The following is a 17,036-nucleotide window of genomic DNA, read 5'->3' as shown; positions in this document are numbered from 1 at the left end:
AGGTAGAACCGGTGCATATTGAACCCATGCATATTGATTTGACTCAATCATCACCGGAGAGCACTAAGAAATCCAAAGCTTCGAAGAGACTAAGGTTTGATGAACCTGGTGAGGAGTTTATTTTCAAACCACGAAGACCGGTTACAAGGAAACAAGTTAGGGAAGTTGAGAAAGTGCATAAAGGAGAGAAAGTTGTAAAGATACCCAGAACAGAGGTAATTAAAGAATTGTCCAAAACAGAGGAGGCAGTCAAGCATAAAGACAAGAACAGAAAAGTTATTATTACCCAAGGAGGTAATATTATAGCCATAAAGAACCAAGCGGGGACAGCAGAAGATGAATTTGTCAAGGCAAAGAATGTTACGAGGGAGCTTGCAGTCAGGTATGCCAACTATCGAAGAGCTGTGTTAAAAGGTAGCAAAAACCTAGTGGGTCAGGTAGATTCAGTGGCTGATGTGTATACATGGACAGTTCTAGCCCTCAAACAAGCTAAACTCATCAGAAAAATGAACATGAGCCTGAGAGCTGAAAACAAAGCCTTGAAGAAGGAGGTTGCAGATTTAAAGATACAGCTAGGTCAACTAGCTCACTGACTTGAAGGAAAAGGTGTTGTTCTTAGTTTTCGTCAATTTTGTTTAATTTCATTTTCTTTTGAAGACATATAGACCTCTGCCACCTGTAAAGGAAGTTTAAAGAGTCAAAGATTCAAGCAAAGAATTCCTAAAGGCAAATAAACATTGTTTTAGCAAAAACAGCAGTTTCGTAGCGCGCTACGAAACTGCTGTAGGTGTTGTTTTATGATAAAGACAAACAGTTTGATGGTAAGATCAGCAAATTTTTGAAGGAAACGCCTAAGGAACATTAAGGAGACCACATGAGGCTAGCATAGCCATTCAGATAATGACAAGTGTACCTTTTTGTAAAGGTAAAATATTTTGTCTTAAGTTAAAGCTTTGATAAAGGTACTTTATTACCGGTTGTTAGGGTTTTGGTAGGAGATGCATACGAAGAATTTTGGCTTATACACCTGTTCAATCAACAAAGCTGCCAGCACATTTGGGAATATGGTGATGCTCGTCATTGTTGGGGTATTAAAGAATTGGGAACATGCTGCTTAATTTGTGAAGAATGGTGGGAGACAAGGACCGGAAAAACAGGGGTTTTATTCTTATGATTAATGAACCATCAGTGCATTCAGTATCCAAAGCTAGCTTGTTCATTGCATCCTTCTATCAGCTATCTCGGCCAAACAGAAAGGAGACAGATGTCAAGGATCAAGAAAGAATCATGCTACGAGGAGGATAGTATTTGAGTTTTAGTTTAAGTAGGACTCTTTGTAATTACAGTTCAGCACTTAATGTATTTAATAAGTTAGTTAAACAGTAGATAGGGGTAATTAGTAAGCAGTCTTCGAGCTCCCCTCATGCTGGAGGAGGAAGCTCAAAGTGGTTAAGGATGTATCTCTATATATAGATCAAACTTTGATGTAATGGGGGTTGGATATTTTGGAGAAGACTGTTTTGGTTTATGTATAAACAAATTTCAGCAATGCAAATGACTGTGTTTTCTTCTCAGGATTCACAATGGATCTTCTTGTTCAAATGTGTGATGGTATTCTTTCTGTAAGGTTCTTTTACAGTTTTGTTAATGCATAATCACTCAGAACTCATGAATCATGCTCTGACTTCCTGTATGCCTTGGCAAACTGTGGTTTCAAAGTTATGTTTGAACATTTAGATGTAAAGTGCCTTGATTTCCATGAAAAGATAGTGTTTTTGTTTGCTGAGATATGAGAGACTCCATAAGCCCAATGGGAATAAATTCAATGTTGTCCAGCCAGCATATTTTTCATGTGTCTTATAAGAGTTAGCCATCTTTTCTTGTCATTAGTCAATATTCATAATCTGTGAGAGAGCCCTCTCAGACTAAGGAGGCTAAGCCTTAGTCAAAAGCCTGGTTTGAAATAGTTACACAGAATCTTGCTGATTGGCAGCCTTCAGTGCTTGATTTTGTGATAACACAAGGAAGAAAGTTGACCTTCTCCAGCTTCAAATACAGGAAAGGGATGAAGAGCTTGTCAAACTTAAGAAGGAATTTCGTCAAAGCAAAATAAAGCATCATGAAGAAGTAATATCCATGACAAATCAATTGGATAAAGCAAAGAAACGGGAAGATACCTTGTCAAGTTAACTTGAACAAAGGCATAAGAGCTTGAACAAAATTGAAGAAGAGATTGGTCAGTACAAAGTAGAGGTCTCCTCTCTCAAATCTCAACTACAAGAAGCAAGAAAGTTAGCACAAGGAGCTAAGAAGACAATTCAAACATTGGCAATCATAAAAGAATAGGTTGATGAAGCATAAAAGGAGAGAAACACCATGATATGTCAACTAAAAGCAAAGGATAAAGAAATTTTCAAATTAAAATCTAACATCAAACTTCTCAAGGCTGAAACATGTAAAGCTACAAGGATCAAGGAAGAAATGGAGAGTAGTCTAGCAAAGGAAAATGAAGAAATCTTCAAAATGAAGTCAGATATCATCTCCCTTAAAATATAAGCAAATGAAGCTGCTCATATCAAGGAAGAAACTGAGAAACAACTTGCTAAGAAGAATAATGAGTGTGAAATATTGGAAGAAGAGATTGTCTCCCTCAGGAAAAAGGTTGAAGGGATGGACAAAACCTTGAAGAGCTCTCAAGCCTTGGATGACATGCTCAGCCATCAAAGATGTCCATTTGATAAATTAGCTCTCGGGTATGCAGGTGAATCCTCAAATAAGAATGGTAATGTTTCAAGCAAAATGGATGTGAGGAAGCTAGAAAAAAATGTTGATGCTTCTAGTTCCAGCAAAGGCAAGGAGAAAAATCAAGGCAACAATAGAAGAAATCTTGCTCCAACAAGAAATGTAGATAATGTCAAGGATGCTAGAAGCAATGGTTATCATCAAAGGATCTTAAGACAGAAATACTTCAGAAGTACATCAAGGAAATCTCCATCTCTTAGGTACCAAATTTTGTTTCTTGGTTATTGTTATTCTTGTACAAACTTTGGTCACATGGCAAAAGATTGCAAAGATAGATATCATGGTCCCCAACAATATCCAAGGAACAATTTTGCAGGAAGAAATCATGAATTCTTATTCATAAACAATGTAGAATGCTTCAAGTGTCATAACATTGGCCATATGGCACGTGATTGTAACTTAACTTGGGCTCTTACACAAGCTAGAACCATGCAAAAGAAGAAAGTTACATAAGTATGGAGAAGGAAGAAAATACAATCCGAAAGTCCCTTGAAATCTCCAGCCAACAACACATGTTGTTGACCTGATGTTCGACAATCTTAGCATTTGATGGGAAGACTCTGCCAAAAGAAATGATGCATACAGTCAGGGGGAGCCTATGATTCTTGATCATTATTGCAGAAGCTATTCATGAAATGGTCCTTATAAAATCCTTGTTGATCTATATTAACAATCATTCTTTGATAAAGATCATTTCTCAGGAGTACTCCATTGAAGAATATGATCTTGTAACAATTCTTTGGACTGTTGTTGAAGATGTTTTCCACTTGATCACTAAGTAGAAATTGGAGCAACAGAGAAGGTCATCTAATACTAGAGAAATAGGGCATATAACTATGTTGCTGCTACTACAAAAGTTTATGTCTCGACTCAGGGATTGAATGGGAGAACAGGTAAATTATGGACACAAATAAAGGCAACCTTCAAACAAACAGATACATCTGGGAATGAAGTATGAAGCAAGAGAAGTTGGCAACATCTAACAAAACTGAAGCATTGCAAAAATATGCCAATCAGCAAAAAGAATTTAAAAGACAGTCACAAATTGGATATAAAAATCAGCTAGTGGAGATAACTTGCAGAAAATTTTACAAGAACACAAGGAAAAGATGGCTCATCAAAAAGACTATAGAAAGGAGAATGTTGTGTAGTGGAATATAGCTCAGTAACTTAAGAAGAAGCATAGAGATACAAAGGAACTTGGATCTGAAGAAAGATAGCAATTTCAGTGGCAATTTTTCTCTTGATCGGACTATGAAGACCCCTTAATTCTGACTGTGGAGACAACAAAATATGGATTGAAGCATAAAAACTTGGACTTGGACACTTGGTGTGTGGCTATTTGCAATCTGTTTGAAAGCATTGAAGTGGAGCATCTTTAAGCATTGTTGAAGCCATGATAAATTAGTTTTGAGACATGAAGAGGGGATAATGTGCTAATTGATGATAAAGCATCAATCCTTCTATCTTGAGTAAAAAGAAGAGCACTATTACAGGGGGAGTAACATACTCATGAAGATCTACTATTCATAAAGAACAGAAGCAGTTTGATAGGGGGAGTCCCTAAGCATCCCTTTGCCATTGATGTCAAAGGGGGAGAGAAGAAGAATATTGCCATCAATAACAAAGGGGGAGATTGTTGACCTAGATTGTCATTGATGTCAATATGGCAATATTCTAGGAGAAGCGGAGCAAGAAGCCATGAGGAGAAACAAGAGAAGAAGTTATCAAAAGCCATCATAAAGCATGAAGCCAAAGCATAAGAGGAAGAGGTCATTGGAAGCCACGAGAAACAAAGAGAAACACATATCGAAGGTGCATAAGTGGAAGAGCAGTTAACAAAGGAGCCATATTGTTCATTAGAAGGAACAAAGAGGAACACGCATCAGGAGGAGAAGCCAGTGGAAGAGCAGTTAACAAAGGAGCCATATCATGAGATAGAGGAGGAATATCAAAGAAGAGCTATTGGAGTAGTGTATCAGAAGCCATCGTGGAGCCATATCAGACCAGAGAAGAGCAGAAAGAGCTATTGGAGTGGAGAGTCATTACTCTGTGTATCCACGTTCAACAACTATAAGCGGGTTTGTAATAGTGGCAGTGTTTTCAGGTGGATGCTAGGTGATAAGTGGTATTTAGAGGAGAGCGCCCGATTCCATTCAATGGGCGACACGTAGCACTCGGGTGGAGAGAGAAAACCACTTTTTCAGGTGGTTATTTCCCTTGCAAATTTCTCACCCAAAATTCATGCAGGCCGTTGGATCCAGCACGAGTTGATCGATGGCGAAGGATCAACGGATGGTTTTGGGTTGATCGGGTTAAGTGTTGACCGTCGGATCGTGAGCAGATCAATGGTGGAGGATCGCTAAGGAATACCGCTTAATATCATATCATAAGTTATAAAGGGATGACACATTAAATATGCAATTGTGATATATATATATATATATATATATATATATATATATATAGATGCGATAATACACAAACCCGAACAAGTTATAGCAAAGAGCATAAGAGTATATAATAGATAGATGCGATATATATATGCGGACCCGATGCACCATTATAAACTGCCCTATTGTTATATCGCATCCGCTTCTCAAAACTCTCATAGAGCAAGTTATAAAGGGTTGTAACCCCTGAACCACCGATTGCAATATGTATGCAGACCCACTGCAACATTATAATACGACCTATTGAAATATTGCATCGGTTGAATCGCAATGTTCAAAAGAATTGACACCACCGGACTACCGATTGCGATATGTATATGGACCTGACTTGACCATTGCAATATGATTTAATATATTATCGCATCCATCGCATATCGCAAGCCTCTTGTAAAGCCTTGCCACATTGAAAGTGCCGATTGTGATATATATATGGACCCAACGGAGTTATTAAAAACAGTTTATAATAATATTCCGTCTGGGTATCAGGGAATTGGCTATGTTATGTGCAAATCTGCCGATTGTGATAAAGATGTGGTGTTAATATAATATCGCATCCAGAAGGGGAATTGGCCATCAATTATGTTTTGGGCATGACTTATAAAAGACCTCCAGAACTTGTGATTGTGATAAAAGGATGACGTGGCATGTGGGACCTCTATATGGCTATAGCCTCTCTTATATGGTTTCCGTGAATAATCAAGTCTATGGATGAAAAACTCTTCAATATGTTTTTTAATATGCAAGTTGGCCTCTTTCCAATAAACGTCTTTTCGCTCATTGGTGAAACCCATATGTGATTATGAAAAGAAGACGAAAGGACGAGCAAGCATAGATTGGGAGAAGTAGCCAGCAGAGAAGCAGTCACGCCTGAAGCATTTTCTATGACAGTTAGAACATAGGCTTGAAACAGAGATTTGGTTCTTCTACAGAGTTTAATGTAGTGAATAGCAGACTCACTAAAGCTGTGTAGAGACATTATCATAAATCATGATGGCTATTTGATATCATCATGAGATAACTTTTGCAGACTCTATGTAAATAGTATGAAGATTTGTATAGAATTCTTCATAAGAATACTGGTTTCCATTGATGCTGTAGCATGGAGACTACAGTGAAGCTATAAACAGATGGAATTTAGTAAAGAAGAGTTTTGGGAGCAGAACATTACTACCAAACATGCCTTAGCAAGATTGGGTCAGAGCCCTTGGGGTTGGTGCCTCAGAAGTTGGAAGGATTGGTGTTCTTGGAGTTGGTGCTCCTATATCCAAGGTTGGTGCCTTGATAGCAGAGGGTTGGAGCCCTTGAGGTTGGTGCCTCAGAACTGAAAGGATTGGTGTCCTGGGAGGTGGTGCTCCTAAGTCCAAGGTTGGTGCCTTGACAAAATAGAGTTGGTGCTCTGGAGGTTGGAGCCTCACAAAAGTTCAAGTTGGTGCTTTGCAACAGATTGGAATCATATATATTTGTATCTATTTTATTGCAAAGATTATATTAATAAAAGCATTTATTCTTGTTTTTCATCTTGTGTTTGGAATATAAATGTTTTAACTGGTAAAATAACAATTTAAAAGTAATACCAATTCACCCCCCCAGTATTTCCAATGAATATTTCCAACGACGCAATAATTGTGTCAATCGGAGTCCGTATGCAAAATTTATGCCACTCAGAAGTTGACCTTCCTATTTTCACACATATAGTTCAGGAGGATGCCACATTAACCCCCATTATTCATGGAAAAGGGGCTAGCCATGTGTTTTTTATGTAGAAGACTCTAGAAGAGTTTATTTTGTAACTCTAGTTAAGAGTTGATGTAGTCAAACTTAACCACTAATAGGTTATCAGGCTATGTTATAACTGGGCCACTAGGAGGAAGAGGTATTCCATTTTTTAGAGATAATTTGTTCCATAGATGAGCAAAGATAGCCAAGAGAGATAGGAGGTAGAACACATAGAGAGGATTTGTGCACTGTAGAAGCCCATGGGCCACATACATTACTTCTTTGTATCTACAACCATATTTCCAAACAAAGAAATAGAGCGAAGCGGCCTCACCTTCCAGCTAGGTTTTTCTCCTGAAAGGGTTTCCGAGAGAGCATCTCTTGTGTCTTATATGTGTGTGAGTTTATTTTTTCATTCTCTTATTTTCTGCATAATTTACTTTTACATGCATGCACTAATTACAGCAAGATCTACAGATCTAGAAATTAAATAAAACTGCAATAGTGTAGAATCTCATATTTTTAATATAATATTATCATATCTGTTGTGGCGAACTGTCTAGTGGAATATCCACGACAGTTTACCAAATCAACCAGTGTTGACCAAAATTGATCATGGCTCCTTTGACTAGTGTTAACTTCGCTTTTTAGGGCAAAAATATGTTTTTTGAAGGCCGCATTTATTAGCACATATTTCAAGGAGTTTGGAATAGTTTGACCAAGGTCGAATTCAAAGTTGACTTCATATTTGACTGCAGAATTTATAGTTGTGTTTTCTCTCTCATTTGACTAGGTTTACCAAACTGTTTTGGGCTAACTTTTGTAGATTTTTACTTGTAGATTCAAACTACTTATGTGACATGCTAAAACAAAAGACTTGAATCTACTCTACTCATCAGCGGAAATAAAAATCGATCGATGAAAACACTAAGCAGAAAAGGAAGAATTTCAATTACACAACACAATATTTTTTTGGGGGAAAGCAGATGCTCAAAACCCCGACTATCTATATTGCATTAACCAGAATATCTGAGAAGAAAATACAACTCTTGTTCAACCCGAACAATCCCTGCACAATTACAAACTATCTCACTACTTCATAAACCAACTCAAGCCAATACTTAGCCAAATTTGTTGTATGCCAAGCTCCTACTTCATTGCATAGTTTCCAAGGGAATTATCCCATATTTAATTGGGAAAATCCCTCACCACAACTACGCAATCCATCCATAGGCCTTCTACTAATTTCATGCACCATTTTTACAACTCAAAAAATTATACAAATAATAGTACATTGTCCCTTTGGGTCTTCCTCTGAACTAACATGCATGAGTTACTTTTGAGTGAATTATCAGTTATCTGATTGATCACTGCATGTGAATTAAATCCAATTTAATTCACTTGACCTCTCACTAGTTCCTCCAACAGTTAGAACTAGTTTAACTGAATTTAACTCAGTTAAACTGAATTAAATAATTACAACTCAATAAAAACTCAACCTGGGCCCCTAAAATTTAGGGATCACTCTACATGACTCTAGATAGAATTCCAACTCGAATTTACTAAGCCAACTAAGTCAACTTAACTTAGTTAACTGCTACAAGTTGCTATGAGAATAGAATTACAATTTAATTCCTAATTTAATTCAAGGACAAATTAAATTAGGATTTTCTTGATGCTATTTTTAACATTTCTTGTTGCTATTTTCAACACTCCCTCTCAACAAGAAAGGAATTCAACTCTATCTTGATCTGGTACCTTTGGAATGTTCTACATGAAACACTTATCACTGTTGTTGTTGCTACTGCAACATCTACAACCCAAAAGCATCCAAACTTAATCAGTATGATGCATCTGTCACCAGAGTCTCTAACTGCTACTAGCTACTACGTTGTCTAATGAAAACTATGCATTGTTTTTGACTTTGCACTACTGCCAACTCTGCTTTGTGCTCCCAAGTATCTGACTGCTTCTAGTCTCTGCCTCTATCACTCTGACATCTGATTGCATCAACCGACATTGTTCCATATAGCTATTGTGTATTATGGGCTCCCATAGCAAGGTAATGATCCATGAGAAAAAACATCGCAATGGACCCTGCCCAAATTTATGTACTCTTGGGACTATTACTTCACATCGCCTCACCTCTCACTTGGACGTATGGCTACATGTGCTCCCTCTACCCTGGCTCAAAATTTCCCCCTATTGGAGGTCTTTGCTTGAGTGGATGTCTCCACTCAGTCTCCTCTTTTCTTCTCCAATTGTGGTTGCTCCATAACTTTCTAAGGTTGCATGCTGAGAGGTAATTCACGCTCCCTCTCAACCACCAAGTCTCTGACCTTTGCCTTGCTCTTCAAAGCTTTGCATGCATCTTCGACCTCGAGAGCATACAGGTTCTTGACTCAAACACCAATCTGTTTCATACGTCCTGTGGTGATGTGTCTAAGGAAAACCTTACCTTTGCTAAATCTCACATCATTTGGGCACTCTGGAAACTCATATTCATGCTTGAACTGTCCCTTCATCACCAAATTCAACCCAAAACAGAGATAAAAATTCCGTCAACCAAATTCAACACCCTGCAGTAAAAGTCTATGTTTTGTCTGTGGTCAACACTAGTCAACCTACCCAAAAAAACTCATAATTTGTGCCAAAAGATGTGGCCTGCGCAAAGAGTGTATCTCCAAGTCAAAACACAATCAAATGGTCTCCCTAAGTCCTCAATTAATGTTGGTCAAAGTTTGTTGCAGAAGAACGTCAACGCATTGTAGAAATTTGAATAATATAACACTTATTCACAGATATTATCATGATTATACACTATTTGCGGAATGCATGCATAATACATAACCTCCTCTACTATTGATCATCAATTTGTGGAATTAAAAAAAACAATTGCATGCGCACATCGAAACATCAATCGCACATATCAACACAGTATGTAATGGGGAAAGCATACAGCTTAAAACCCCCAACTATCTGTATATTATAATGATAGAGAACATGACACAATACATAGTACAATACTCCTCACAAGTACTCAGTACTATCTCCACATGCTACACACAAACTATCTCAGATCTGAACAAGTCACGGGTTCAAATCTCCTCCATTGTTTGTCTGCCTCTACTGCGCAATCCAAGTTGAGAATAGATCAGATCCAAGTTCGAATTCCATTTTCCTTGTACTGCGCAATCCTCATTGGAAATCTCAATCAATGATTGTGCAAATCTCATGCACAACTATAGTCACAACAGATAGTAGTCTCACCCTTTCACCCACCTCTAACACTTGTCTCCATTGAACTGTCCATGCACTGAGTTAACTGATGTATTCTTTAGTTGATTTATTAGTTAATAATTAGTGAATTAATTAATAATTAATTGACATCACTCATCACTAGTGTATTTGGCAGTTAGACTAAATACAACTAGTTCAACTAAGTCAAACTGAACACAACTCCATCAACTCCTCAATCAACTCCACCAAACTCAATCACTTGAGTTCTAACTGAATTCCATCATGCAATAGCTCAACTAACCCATAGGAAAAGCGTATTTCCTTCTGGCAGTTGCATGTGCCACATCCGTAGCTCGAACTGAAGTGCTGCAAGAGGATAAGATAATGTTTATAGTCCAAATATTATTAAGAGCTAATAATATTCGACTGTTCTATTTTTTTGACTAGCAGTCTAAAAATATACTCCGCCCATATGTCTAAAAATAGAGCTCCATCTATTTTCACCAACATGACCAATCATCCATAAATAGCATCCTGCAACTCATAGACCATGATCCATATGTCTAAAAATAGACATAGTCTAAAAATAGACAGTCTAAAAATAGACTTTGCGCCAAAAATAGCCTACGGGCCCACTTAGTGAAGGTGACTTCTTTTCACTAAGCTCCATCATCTTGTTGCATTTTCAACACGCATAAGTTAAAGATGCCCAGTCAACCCTTCGCACGTGTGAGAAGAATTTTTTGCCTTATATGTGTATGAACCAATCAGAAGAGAGAGAATATGTTGTGTGATGAAGTGCCAAAATGAAGACATATGGTGTATTTATAGAGGTTGACGTGGGGTGAAAATACATGTTCATTCATCACTGGGCTGAAATGAAGAGGGGCAACCTGGGGCTGACTTTATTTTGAGGCATTTATAGGTGTGGAAAAATTTTAATTTTCCAAGTGAAGGGAGATTCCATTAAGGGGAATCCAAAAGTGAAAAGAGCCATCAAAGGAAGGGCTTCTAGGATGGGGAATTAGCCCTAGTTTCACTCTTTAACATCAGGAGAGCATGATGTGTATGATATATAAGTGATTACCCCCTTAAGTCAGGGCAATTCATCGCCCACCCAGGGTTGGGAATACATGGGTTCCTTAATGATGCAAGGGGCACTCATAGAGGCCCTAGGAACAAGGGTGATGACCACAATGATAAGGGGTAGATCTCATGTTTTGTTTTTTCCCACGTGCTAAATTTTATTGTCTCGGTCATATTTTGCATTTTGTGGTATTATTTCCTTTCGTATGTGGCCATATCATGCTTTTATCTTCTTTCTTTTAGCTGCATCAAACTCCAGAGCTGACCCAGACATGTGGACAAGGGAAAAGAGAGTACCAGAGCCTTGTGGACCTATATGGGGGAGATGATGAAATGGGGCATCTGATGTGCGGAGGGGAGTGAAAAATATGGAATCGAAAAGCAAGACCACGCTACCAAAATTGGGGTTTCCCAAGTAGTTCCCATCCTAATGTTGTAAGCCAGTAGGGAAGATGTTGTTGAAGGAAATGTAACTAGGTTTGGTCTTCATAAATATACTTTTGATATTTTTACTTATTAAAGAGAATAAATATTATTTTTATAATATGTGTCAATGATTTTTTTTCTCATTGAAATAGGTCTAGCACTATTTAAAGTGCTACAGGTGAGTCAAATAGTCAAAAGAAAAAGTTTGAAAACCTATTACACCATGTATAAATATGTATTAAAGTCAAGAGAATATCTCCAAGTAAATTCAAGTCTCCTCCTATGCTAAGACACCATCAAGAAGCTCCTTCAAGCATGCTACACTATCAAAAAGAAGCAATCTGAATTATAAAAGGCAAGTCGGCCTACAAATAGTAAGGCGACCTTCAATTCGGCCTAAAGGAGGGATAGACCTCTATATATAGAGGTTGTCCACTCCCTCAAAAGAGAACGCACTCCTCTCTAAAATCTGCGAAGGTGAAAGGCTAGGAAAAGCAAAGAAAAAGGGTCTCCAAGGGCAACGATGAAGAAAGGGTATACAACCGAAGATAAGGAGACAGTTTCTAGGGCATCAACAACCACGCGTGCGAGGATAAGGAAGGTTTCATGTAGTCATAACAACAACACCATATCAACACCACCGCTTACCTTGTTTGGTCTAGAAATATAGGCCTAAAAGGCCTCCCACTCAAGCGAAGGACCAAGGAAGAAAAGCGAGGATAAGAGGGTTGTTCTAAGGCCCATTACAGTCACATGTGCGAGAAAAGGAGGCTGCCACTGCTGTCATAACAACCCTCCCATCACAGTCATAAAATTTCATTGGTTGGCTAAGAGAGTGAAGGGATCATCATAAGGGAAGGCTCTCATCAAAGGCATGTCTTGTAGAGAAAGTATAACAAGACTTACCAACAATTGAAAGAAGAATGAAGTGCCAGAAGAAGGAAGACGAAGTGCCAGAAAACAAGGTGCAGAAAGAGAGAAGGACTTGACTTGTGCTTGGAGGATATTCTTGATAGGGGTCTAGGGTTTGGCATTGATCAATAGAAGCTTCAATAATAGAAATTCACTAAAGAGTTTTCCTCTCAAAAGAAGAGAGGTTTTGGCCCTGGCAGAGAACCAACATCTTATGTTCTTGTTCTTATGTTTTGGTAGTAGTTTGACGAAGTACACACACATGCCCTAATAAGAAGACGAATAAGGATAATCTAATAAGGAAAAGTAAAAATACTCCACAAATTGTTATCAAGTAACAAAGATCATACTACACTACATTGCCCTAGATTCTTCAACAGATGTCATGGGATTAGGGTTGAGGATTAACCCCCCATTTAAGGTGAGGGAAAAAGACTACAATCGAAACCCTTCCTCATTCCAAGTCACCCAATAATCCATACCCAAGTGTGCCTAAGAAAAACAACCATGAGCACCTGATTGCACAATGAAAGACATACCTTTAGTATTGGATGGCCCACCTTCAAACATCAACAAAATGGTCGAGGGGACATATCATTGGCTCAGGGAGCAGATATATTTGGCAAAAAATTGGATACACTGGTTCCTGTCAGAGCCCAAGGGTTGTTGGCTACCCGCTAAAGACAAATTAAGAGAAAAATTATCCTATGGGGTCACCCGCTAGTGGTGGGTAACAAGCCTACTACAAATCATTGATCAATATCATCATTCATCAAACTCAGCACCACTGCTAGATATGAGATCATCAATAGGAGCTACAAAAACATCATCTAGATTAGAGTCTAAGAGCTCCTCATACTCCTCAAAGACATTTTCAACCTTATGAGTAGTAGCAGCAGTACAAGGCTTAGCAAGCATGAGTTGGTTGAGTTACATGATTACTGCTTACATGTTCCATGCTTGGTGGTTTTCTTCCTTTAGCTCCTAATTCAGCTACTAGATCTTCTTTAGGATCAACCCCTTTAACTCCATGGCATCAATATCAAAATTAGCATGAAACTCTCTTGGTTATGTCTCCTCCACCATTCTAAAGTTGGATCAATATCATCCAACACAATGGGATCTGTATCAGGTATTTTCTTCAACAACTAGTTGTGCCTTAGTTGAAGGTTGTATTACATGATGACAACCTCATTTAATTATTTCATTCCAAACGTTTTCTCTTATTCATGTGAATCCAATCAAAAATAGACCAATTGCACTCACACTCAAAATCATTGCAAGTTTGGCGAAGGACTCTAACTACAATTTTTTTGCAATTAAAGGCATTAACTACCAAGTGACTCCCACGAATATGCTCCAAGGACAAAGACCAAAGTTAGTTCATTGTTCGACAAATTATATTTTGAGTTCGACTAAAAAGCGAGCATTCATAGTTTGAATTTTCAATAATTTAAATTTTAAAGAAATGGAATTGCTTACCTGGTTGATCATCTTTTTGTTACACTTTTAATCTCAGGAATTGGATCATCAAGGGTTAAGTCCCTCTGGTACTGAATGTTGGACTACTTTTAATCAAGTCAAAAATAATTTGTTATTTTATAAAACTGCATATCAAAGACATACCTTCAAACATGAAGAGAGATCATAGGTCACATCAGATATCCTTCATTCCATACATGCCCAGCCCAAGGGACTTGCTACAATTCATGTGGAGCCTTCTTCAATTCCCAATCATCAATTTCTATTCATGTTTCTCAAGTTTCCCGAAATATGATTCTTTTTCACTTCAAATAAATATTCATATACCAAGAATAGACATATTTATTTTATCATCATATTATATTTTTGCCCTCAATATACTCCCTCTGAATAGAGAGCTTCTTCAATCATAGTTATCACCCAGGGAGACTACAACCCTTCCTTCGAGGTCTTGAGCTCTTTTCCATTTCATGTGCCATTCAATTCATGGGATGGCTCTACATCCTTCTCATTCTTAACATAGATGACTTGGTCCTCACTTCCTTTGTTGATCCCAAGAAAATAGCAAGAGCATTAATTAAAGAAACATAATGAAAGCATACCTGGTGATGAGACATGACTATCTTTCTTTTAAAAACATGATAGAGGCTCCTTAACTCTCCAACACCAGCTCTTTCTTGGGGGTTGATCCTTCCTGCAATGTTCTATAACTAGATGATCCTCAAGAAGGATTTCACATATTCGTTCAAGAAATTAGTGAAACAAATAAAATACCCATGCAGGAAGGATCACCAATGATCGAAAAGAATGAATTTGACAAGAACAATGATACAAATAAATGAAAGTACTTATCTTAAATATAGATTGTAGAAGGATCCTAGCTCAATCTGAGTGCTAACTCTTCCTACAATGCTTCACATCGTGATGATATTTAAGAAGGATAATATTTCCTTATTCAAGATGTTAGTAAAATAAGTATTCAAGTATTCATGCAGGAGGAACAAAAAATAATGACAAATCTAAAAAAGAGCAATGTCATAACATAAGCTTTGAAAATACTTATCTTTAATGAGGTTTGAAGGAAGTTATTATCTCCCTCTGGATCTGGCATCTATGAGTCACTATTGCCCATCAACCATATATTATTGATAAAATAAATGCATTTTCTTGAGCGCTACATGTATCATTTATTTCCTTTCATCAGTAGCCTAGACAAACCATTAGTGTATATGATGACCATTGAATTTGCAAGATACCCTTCTTCTAGGGTTTCTCTGAATTTATCATGTTTTAATAAATAAAATACTTTTTGTTGGTCACATCATGGAAAATTTTGAATCACACCAATATCTTTTTCTATATCAAGGGCACTCTTAGGGTTTCTTCCAAGACCTAGCTTAGATTTGAAAGATGATGACTTAGGGTTTCTTCTAAACCATATCATATCAAAGAGTTTCACTCTAGGGTTTCATTACTATAGACTTGTACCATATCCAAATATTCTTTGAGGTTTTTCCCACAAACCCTAACCTCCATTAAAAGTACACTGGTTTGCTAGGGTTTCCTTCAAACCCTAGCATTCTTTTAGATCTCTGCCATCTTCATCCTTTTCACTCAACTTGCTCCATCATCAGTTTCTACGGGGGTGATCTTAATGATTTTTCTTCAGCCCAAATATGATTCCACGTTAAATTTATCTTAGGGATATATTGTTCTTTGCTTGAGATAATTGCATTTACAAAAAGAAAAAAATTGCATATTACATTGACCCCATTATATCACAACATTATTAGCAATTATGTAGAAAGAACAATAATGCAGCAGAACAATAAACAACAACAAAAGAAGAGCAAGAACAAATAGAGACACCATGATTTAGGCCACAGACTAGGGGTAAACCCCAAAGGGGGAAAACCCATCCAAATTCTTCTTCTTCTATTAGATGTCCATCAATTATTCAGCTGAGATACAAAGAACCAAACCTCCTAGAGCTATCCCAAGTCAGTTCACAGGTACGATTGTAAACTGACATCCGATAATCTAGGAAATATTTTGTGATATTATTGTTTCAAGAAACAATATCACTGACAAGAGAAAGGTCACTATAACATATGTCATGATACATACTATCATCATAATATCACGGTCATGATACATCATATTGAAAGTGCAAGTTTCCATATATATGATTACTGTCAAATTCAAAGCTCACAGTTATATCTATCAAGATTGGAGTCATCCCAAGTCAACAAATGTATTTCAACCAGTGTCTATCATTGTAGAAGATAATATATAGTTATTGTAGAGCCACCACCATACTACTGTATAAATACCATATTCTACCACTGTAGAAACTGCCACAATATAACACTGTAGAAATACCATTAAAGAAATACCACAATATAGTCCTCTCACAATAAACCATTGTAGTAATACCTCTATTATGTTACTTCGCTGAATATTCATTAGAGAACGACGCATACAATGATAATTACACATTATGCATATGTGAGAGCCACAGTTATACCATGCTGTCATGCGAAAAGAGTCGATTTTGCGGACAAAACCGACCTCCCTAGAAGCTAAGGCTTTCTAGTGACAAACAAGACAAATAAACACTACCTTTCTCTAAACATGCATTTAGAATACAAGTAATCAGGTGATTGTAACATACCTTTAGTCCAACGCTTTGTAGTAGTCCAGCCTCGCTGATCCAGATGAGCTCCTCCTTCTCTTTGAAACCTGCATTCACTAACAAGCCAAAAGATTAAATAGCACCTGATAAACTTATAAAATAACACATATTCACCATACAGACCAAGGAGTATATGAAACAAATCATGAATAACAACTTGTTGAGAAAAATGAGTTTATTTGCATTAAGTGGAAACAAAAGAAACCATTACAACCTGAGCCTTG

Source organism: Pinus tabuliformis, chromosome 4_2 (assembly GCF_031772625.1).
Source record: "Pinus tabuliformis cultivar Carrire ecotype Pingquan chromosome 4_2, CPIR1, whole genome shotgun sequence".
Lineage (NCBI taxonomy): Eukaryota > Viridiplantae > Streptophyta > Pinopsida > Pinales > Pinaceae > Pinus > Pinus tabuliformis.
The sequence above is the reverse complement of the archived record's forward strand: the minus strand, read 5'-3'. Positions refer to the sequence as shown.